This window comes from Silene latifolia, chromosome Y (genome assembly GCF_048544455.1).
Source record: "Silene latifolia isolate original U9 population chromosome Y, ASM4854445v1, whole genome shotgun sequence".
NCBI classification, from domain to species: Eukaryota; Viridiplantae; Streptophyta; class Magnoliopsida; order Caryophyllales; family Caryophyllaceae; genus Silene; species Silene latifolia.
In genome coordinates this window covers 274,522,115-274,530,312 of record NC_133538.1, presented here as the reverse complement: position 1 = coordinate 274,530,312, position 8,198 = coordinate 274,522,115, and the positions used below count along the sequence as shown (strand labels likewise).

The window sequence follows — 8,198 nt, the reverse complement described above, 5'->3', positions numbered from 1 at the left end:
GCATTCATGAGAACATCAAGCTCATTTAAAGATTAATCAAGATTGAATAATGAAGAAGCCTACATTCAAAGATCTCCTAAGAAGATTAGAATAGTGTAGGTGGTTATCTCGTAATGATAACGTAAGAATGCACATCTTAGATTGGTAAAGTTATAGCCTCACAGCTATACCATTGCTTCTATAAGAACTCAGTGTTATAGCTCCTCTATTATAATATTGAGATATGCAATTTATATTATACACGACTAAAATGTTTTTAAATTGTGTTTGAAAAATATTTTTGTTTCTTTTAAATGTTTTAGCAACATGTATTTATTATGCAAGTGTGGTTATATTCTTATTGAGGATGGTTTTATTACAAGCTTATAATTAGTAATTGTATTGAATCAAATTATGAGTTGTGTCATGTTACTAGTTAGGGTTTCTAATATTACATACTCTAAAACCCTAAATCTAACCTAATAATATACTAGGGTTTCAGGAGATAATGAGGCATATGGGCCGTATGGTTCTCGTGTAAGCATACTAATATACGATGAATGTTGTTAAGATTCTATTCTATAAATTATCTTAAAATATCTTTTATAATTAGCATAATATGGTTAGTATATACGACAAGATATTTTGTTGATAAATTTTTTATCATATCTAGGGATTTAAGGAAAATATATTAAGTATATATTTGATTGGATTATCTTATGATTATCCTATATATTTTCTAAGAGATTGCTTAAATGAAATAAGAAAAGTTGTTATGATTTTTCCTTATTTTCATTCGGCATATCTAGGGCATTAAGGAAAGAATATTTGGTCAATATATGATAACTACAAGGAAAAGGGGATTTAGCGGCGCTTTTTTTGTGCCTTTTACAACTCTTAATAGCGCCGTTAGGAGTTTTACCGATGCTATCAAAAGCGCCGACTTTTCCTGTGCCGCTAGTACTTTTTGCGGCGCTTATTTAGTGCGTCGGTAAAGATAAATAAAAGCGCCGCTAAAATTGAAGCTCTATAAACAACGATTTAGGGGCGCTCGCTTGCGCCGGTACCTACTAGCTATGTTGTCATAGATCACAATCATAATTGTATTGTCTATCTTATGATATGAATAACTATGCATGAAGCTATCATCCCTATATGAAACAATTGAGCATTCTTTGTGCTTCAAATAAAAATAAAAATAAAAATAAAAACTTTATATTGATTAGGAATAATCATTTGTACAAATCAAGTCACCTCACTATATAAAAATCATCACCAAATACATATTCAGATCTAGTTCATAGATTAAACAAAAAACAATGGAATGTATAACATAAAAACTAATACAAGAAATGATAGATAAGGTAGTTTATTGACTAGTTATCACTCATCAGCCCCTGTATTGTTCCGCTTGCTTCCATTGTCAAATTTGTTGGCGCTTTCAAATTTTTATCTGCATAAGAAGAAAAGAAGAAATTACATGATGGAAGGTTCACAATTTTTTTCAAAAGACACCATAGAGAAATAAGTAGAACAGAGGTAGGACCTGTTGATAATGGCTTCGCCGATAAAGGAATGAAAACTCATGCAAATACAGTCTAATTTTGGTGCCAGTCTTCTCTTTTTTAATCATCATATACTCAAACAACACACAATTAACCAGATAAGACGCACAATGAAACTCATAATTGTCCACCCCGACCAAAACATCACGAAAAACATCACATTTTATGCAGACTAGTAAATTTAAACATGATTTTACAAAGGTCTTGACTAAAAATCCGTAAAATAAATGGACAAGAAATTAGTGTAATATAACTTAACTAATGTTTTCCTTGGGGACGACAAGTAAAACATGTAGCTCAGAAAGTAAATAAAACATGTAGCTCATTGTGCAATATTATGCAGATTATTACAACTCCTCTAGCTATCAGATGACGAAAGAATGTATTTCAGAACATTATGAATTATTCAGGGCTAAGGGGTTCTCGAACTTGTAATTCATCTCAATTGATCCAGCTAGAAACAAAATAACAACAATACAACTCAACAAAGGTATAATCCATAATGTTTTGAAATCTTCTAATTCAATGGTTGATACATATGTTGAAACAAGCGAAGGAATAAAAAATGCTTAAAATTGACCAGAACAATGAAAAATCACTAAAATTCAATGGAAAAAAGAACGAAACAAACTAAAGCGAAACAAATTTGACAAGAATTGAACATAGCATCTAAATAAAGTAATCTACTCAGGCCATAGTTATATCAGTTGGGTTTGAAAACTTACATAAAGTATGACTACTCTGTTTATTAACATATACATGGAAACATTAGATAGAAGATGACGCTTCTAACAGGCCAGGCGACAAAATATGTACAATGAACGACAAACACTAATTTCAGTTGCTAACATCAAACATATCAGGAGTTCATGACAATGACCATTATTCACATGTTACCGTAGTTTAACGAATTGAAATCGTAGACAAATATAATATAATTATCATGAGAACATTATCATAGAAACGGTAAACAAGCTAGGTGACAGATTATCTAGTTTAAGATCTACGTGAAACGATGCTTTTTCTTGAGAAGTTGATAATTGACGGAGCAAAATGTTGTATGGTTTCATCGCTACTATGTTACCGTAGTTTCATCCCTCAATGTACACCACATACCATGCCATATGTAGCTGACATTGATACAACATTGCCAAACGATTTACAAATCCTATATACTGTACTAGTTAGCTATTTAAGCATATTTCTTAATCGATAATGAATGATACATTGTGCATTGCAAACTAATAGTATAAACTGTGTAAGAAATGTCAGTAGTGATGGCTATTACCATCTCATAGTGAAACTTCATACCAAGAAATATATTCAGTTAGTCTTGGTACATTATGCCCAAATCAACAAAGATAAAAGGGCAATTATAATGAGAAATGTAAACTCTCATGAACTCTTATCAGCAAAATGTTAACTACCGAAGAAAAAAGTAAGTAAAAGACCGATATATATGCTTTTTCATTCATATCCTTAGGTTAGCAAAAATTGAGACACTGAACACAACAATTTATTCCCAAATTATACAAAAGTTTACTTCACCTAATCACAATTTACATCTCATTCAATCAACAATGGCTAGAAAATGTCAAAGTAGTAGGATTAATTCAATTAATTGCATATGAAAACCTAAAGTTTGTATCTTTGTTCAGGACAAGAATTATATTCAATTGGAAACCAAAAAGAGGAATGAAATTTGTAAATAATTGCCAGAAAAAATAAACCCTAATTTTCGATCAATAATCAATAAGGTGAACAATTTCATCAAAATCCACAAATAAGCACAGCAAAACTACGAAAACTAAGAATTCCATAGATCTAGATCATACCTGGTTCACTGTGGAATTTTGATTGATTGCCGTCATTCGTTTGCTAAGAATGAAGAACACATGGAGGTTTTTCTTTATAGGGGGGGTAGATAAGGGTAGATTGGTAGAGACATATTAGCTAGAGGGGAGGTCATTTATCAATATATGCTGAAGTTTCATTAGAGGCGCTATTCGAAAAGCGCCTTATATTTGGCGGCTTTCGCCCCTTTTAGCACTTTTTTTTAATAGCGTCGTAAGAGGAGCGCCTGTATATATTGATTTTGTAGTAGTGTAAGATAATCTATTAACAACTTATATCTTTTCCTAAGATTTTATGGATAAAAATAATAAGATATGGTTCTATTTTCATATCATATTATTTTGGCCATATTAGGGTTTCAAGGTGACCGAAACTCCTCTCACCCTTGCTCCTCTTTTACTATAAATACTTTACTCTTTGCTACATTTGAATGAAAGACCTTTGAGCATAACTTTGATTTATTTTCAAAAAGCAAAAACCGTGTTTTAAAGCAAAAACCGTTTTGTTATTTTCGAAAAAGGTCGTGTGATTTATAAACTTGTGCATTCGTTCTTTCGTTATCGTTATAAGATAATAGTGCTTAATTGATTTCTTACTCGTTCAATAACATGAACTTTTAGTAGAATAATTAGTGCTTTCTTATTAGCGTAAGTTAGTCACTCGAGTATTTAACGGTACTCACTTGAATTACAACCAGGGTTAGTTGTACGAGTTGGGTTAGTAAATTTGTAATCCGTAGATAGGTACTAAATTTATTAATCGAGAATAGTGGACGTAGGTTTCGATTTGTGAAACTGAACTACTTCAAAAATCCGTGTGTCTCTTGTTCTCTTTCATTTATTTCGTGTTCTTTCAATTCAATCAATTAATTGGTTAAAGTTTGATCAATAAACTTTAAATAAGTAATCAATCCTTACGCTTAAAGAAATCGTTTAAAAAGTGGGCTAAGTTTTTAATCCTCAATTCACCCCCCTCTTGAGTATTTCGGATTGATAGACTCTTCAATTGATATCAGAGCCTCGTGCTCTTGATTGCCTAACCGCAAAGAGGCTGATCTGTCTATCTTTATTTATCTTATCGTTTTATATTTCTCTGCCTATCACGTGATAAATGGATTCCAAATACATCAAGTGTCCCATCTTTGATGGGAAGAATTATGGTTTATGGAAGAACATGATGACTCACTCTGTAAAGAGTCATGATTGGGAGTGCTGGAGGATTATCCAAAACAGAATTCTAAAGCAATAACCTATTGCAGAATGGCATTATTACTTCAGAATTCGATCTCTTCTCTTCGTGCTCAACGGCCAAGGAAATATGGGATGACCTTGAACTAGCTTATGAAGGTACTTCCATTGTTAGGAAGCACCGCATAGATTTGTTAATACAGAAATATGAGCTATTTAGTATGGAGCCAAATGAGTCCTTGGATAGTATGTTCGCACATTTTTCAAGCATCATAAATGAATTAAAAAACCTAGGAAGAAAATTTGATACCGAGGACATTGCAAGAAAGGTTCTTAGGAGCCTAACTAAAAAGTGGCGCGCCAAGGTCACTGCAATGGAGGAATCAAGAGATCTTGCGAGCGTATCCTATCAAGAACTCATCGGTGCCCTCATGGCCCATGAACTCACTCTAAATGCTGATGAAGTACAACCGAGTAGAGGTAAAAACATGACCTTGAAAAGCGTAGATGTCAGCTCCGACATAGTAGATGAGACCGTTTTGTTTGCTCGTCGTTTTAAAAATAGAATCTTTCGAAACAAGCAAACAAAGTCTACTGCTAATAATAATGTCTTTGAATAAGTAAGCAACAGAGTCTAAATCGTCATTTGCCAATAGAGGTTACTTCAAGTGTCAAGAATCTGATCATATGATCAAGGATTGTCCCACATGGGAGAAAATTAAAGATAAGACAAAACTTAAGAAGACAAAGAAGGAATTCAAGCAAGTAATGACGGCTTCGTGTTGGGAAGATCTTGACTCAGAAGATGATGAAGGATCTAAAGATGACGAAGTAGCAAATCTTTTTCTCAGCAGCATCAGTCTTGACCTAATTTCTGACAGTGACGAGGATAACACGGATTCTCACTCAAATTACTGCTTTCTAGGAGAATCAGAATCAGATGACGATGATGAGGTTAGTTATCTTGAACTCAAAAAGCGTGTTAAGAAACTATCTAGAAATGCCCTAATTGAATTCTTTGAGCAATCCCTCGAAAAATGTCATGAACAAGATATGGAACTAAAGGATCTAAAAGAACAGATGCTTGATATTGCTGAGGAGAATCATATTATAAAGGCAAAAGCTAAGACGTTGAAATATAAAGTTACAGCTGATAAAGCTACAATATTAGATACTGCTAATGCTGAGAAGAAGAAACTAGAATCTAAAGTTATAGCTAATGAAGCTATAACCTCAGACCTAAAGCTTAATATTAAGAACCTTCAAGCTAAAGTTATAACTAATGAAGCTATAACTTTAGAATTCAAAAAAGCCAAAGAACTTTTAGAGTCTAAAGCCACATCTAATGAAGTAGTGATTTTAGATCAAAAGAAAGAAATAGATTCTCTCACAAAGCAAATAAAGGAATCTAAAACTGACATGATCACTGTTAAGAAACAACATTCGGATGTTGTATTTATTCTTAACAAAAGGTTCCAAGCCTTTCGTGACAATTTCAAAAAGGATAATGACGTAGATCACACGAAATGTCTTGAGGAAGTTAAAACCCTATAGGACTTAATCCTCCACGCAAGGAAAGTCCATGACAAATGGGAAGGTAGAATCGAAATCCTAAACTTCTTAACCGAACAATCTGACAATAATATGAAGATGGGTTTAGGACATGAGTGCTACAGCCGTAGAGATCATTCTAAATGCAAATCAACACCTTCTAATCATGATTTCAGAAAAAGTAAATATGCTGATCTTCCTGAATACTTGATTTGCAACTATTGTGGTCATACTGGTCACATCCAAGACAATTATGTCAAACGTGTACAAGATATACGAAAGAATACTGAATTTGTTAAAATGGTTGACGCAGTAGTTGAGGATGATGAATCCCCTATATATGAACCTAACGAATAAAGAAATAACAACTTTCGCTAGTTCTACGACATGGACTTTGACCGCACTAAAAGGCCTAGTACCTCATAAACTCTTTGTCAACCTAAACAAAATAGACCTAAACACAAGGAGACTAGATTTGTGAGACCCAGGGAGTCCCCTAGACCTAGAACTCCTCCTAAACGAAACTACCCAAGGTTTATAAATATGAGTATTAGACAAGTTTGGGTATGTAAGGATATGGTATATAGAGTAACTAACCATAAAGTACCCAACTTAGCTTGAGTACCTAAAAATTGTATCTAATCCTTTTGCAGGTAATGGAGAAAGAAAACAACCAATGGTATCTTGACAGTGGATGCTCAAGACACATGACTGGAGATGAGAATTTATTTCTTTCACTCAAACCTTTTAATGGAGGAAAGGTAACATTTGGGGATGACAAGAAGGGCAAAGTGATTAGTATGGGCAAAATTGGAATCTCTAAATCACACGCAATCAGTGATGTTTATCTAGTGGATAGTCTCAAGCATAATCTACTTAGCATATCTCAACTATGCGACAAAGGTAACAAGGTTGTATTTCATGTGTAGATGTTTGTCGCATTATAATTGAAGCTACAAGTAGTATTATTCTTGAAGGCCATAAAAAAAGAAATGTGTATATGGTAGATTTAAATGTTGTGCCTACTAACTCCTTTTCGTGAATGAAAATTACACTTGATGATCCTTGTTTGTGGCATAAACGTTTTGGTCTTATTAGCTCACCTATTTTGAATAAACTCAAGAGATGGGACTTGGTCGAAGGACTACCTAAAAAACATGTGAAATCATCGTTCAAACCTAAAAGAGTGGTAAGCACGAATCAAGCCCTGGATTTGGTACACATGGACTTGTGTGGTCCAATGAAGGTAAGGAGTAGAGGAGGATCTAGGTACATCTTTGTCCTCGTATATGACTATTCAAGAATGAGGAAGAACACATGGATGAACCTGACTTTCGCCTTTCCAGAAATGATCCTCCAGAATTGGAAACTGAGGATAATGAGATTGAAGAAACAAATGATGAGCTTGATCATTCCTCAAATGACAAAAAGAAGAAAACGAAGGTTATAGTTGATGATACTATAACCTTATCTCAAGATAAGGGTTCTCAACCCAATGTTATACCTGATGCTATTATAACATTGAATCCAAATCAAGGTAAAGAGTTCAAAGTTATACCCGAATATACTACAACACCAAGATTGGATTCAGGAGGAACGTCCTTTAATTCTGAGCCAAATGAAGTTGGATCAAGTTCAATACTGAAGAACCAAGTACTTCAACAAAATGGAAATATAAGAGTTCACACCCTATGGAAAGTATACTTGGTAATATTAAAAAGGGTGTTCACACGCGATGATCCATGAACAATTTCTGCTCCTTCTATTCGTTTCTATCAACAATCGAACAAACAAATATTAAGGTAGCTCTCGCAAAATCAGATTGGATTATAGCTATGCAAGAAGAGCTTCAACAATTCGAACGGAACAAAGTTTGGCACTTAGTTCCTAGACCTAAGGATTGATCTGTAATTGGAACCAGATGGGTGTTTAGAAATAAACTAGATGATGTCGGGGTCATAGTTCGAAATAAGGCAAGATTGGTGGTACAAGGTTATAATCAACAAGAAGGAATAGATTATGACGAGACCTTTGCACCCGTGGCTCGTCTTGAAGCTATTAG

The 8,198-nt window shown here is 33.8% G+C and overlaps 1 long non-coding RNA gene across 1 annotated transcript; it reads right to left on the bottom strand.

The window, feature by feature from the left end:
* Positions 1–1,178: 1,178 nt before the first annotated feature.
* Positions 1,179–3,605, bottom strand: LOC141626387 (uncharacterized). The gene is made up of 2 exons (XR_012535965.1): positions 3,380–3,605; positions 1,179–1,432 (listed from the first exon to the last, which is right to left on the bottom strand). It is a non-coding gene; the product is annotated as an uncharacterized LOC141626387 (long non-coding RNA).
* Between the last annotated feature and the right edge of the window lie 4,593 nt (positions 3,606–8,198).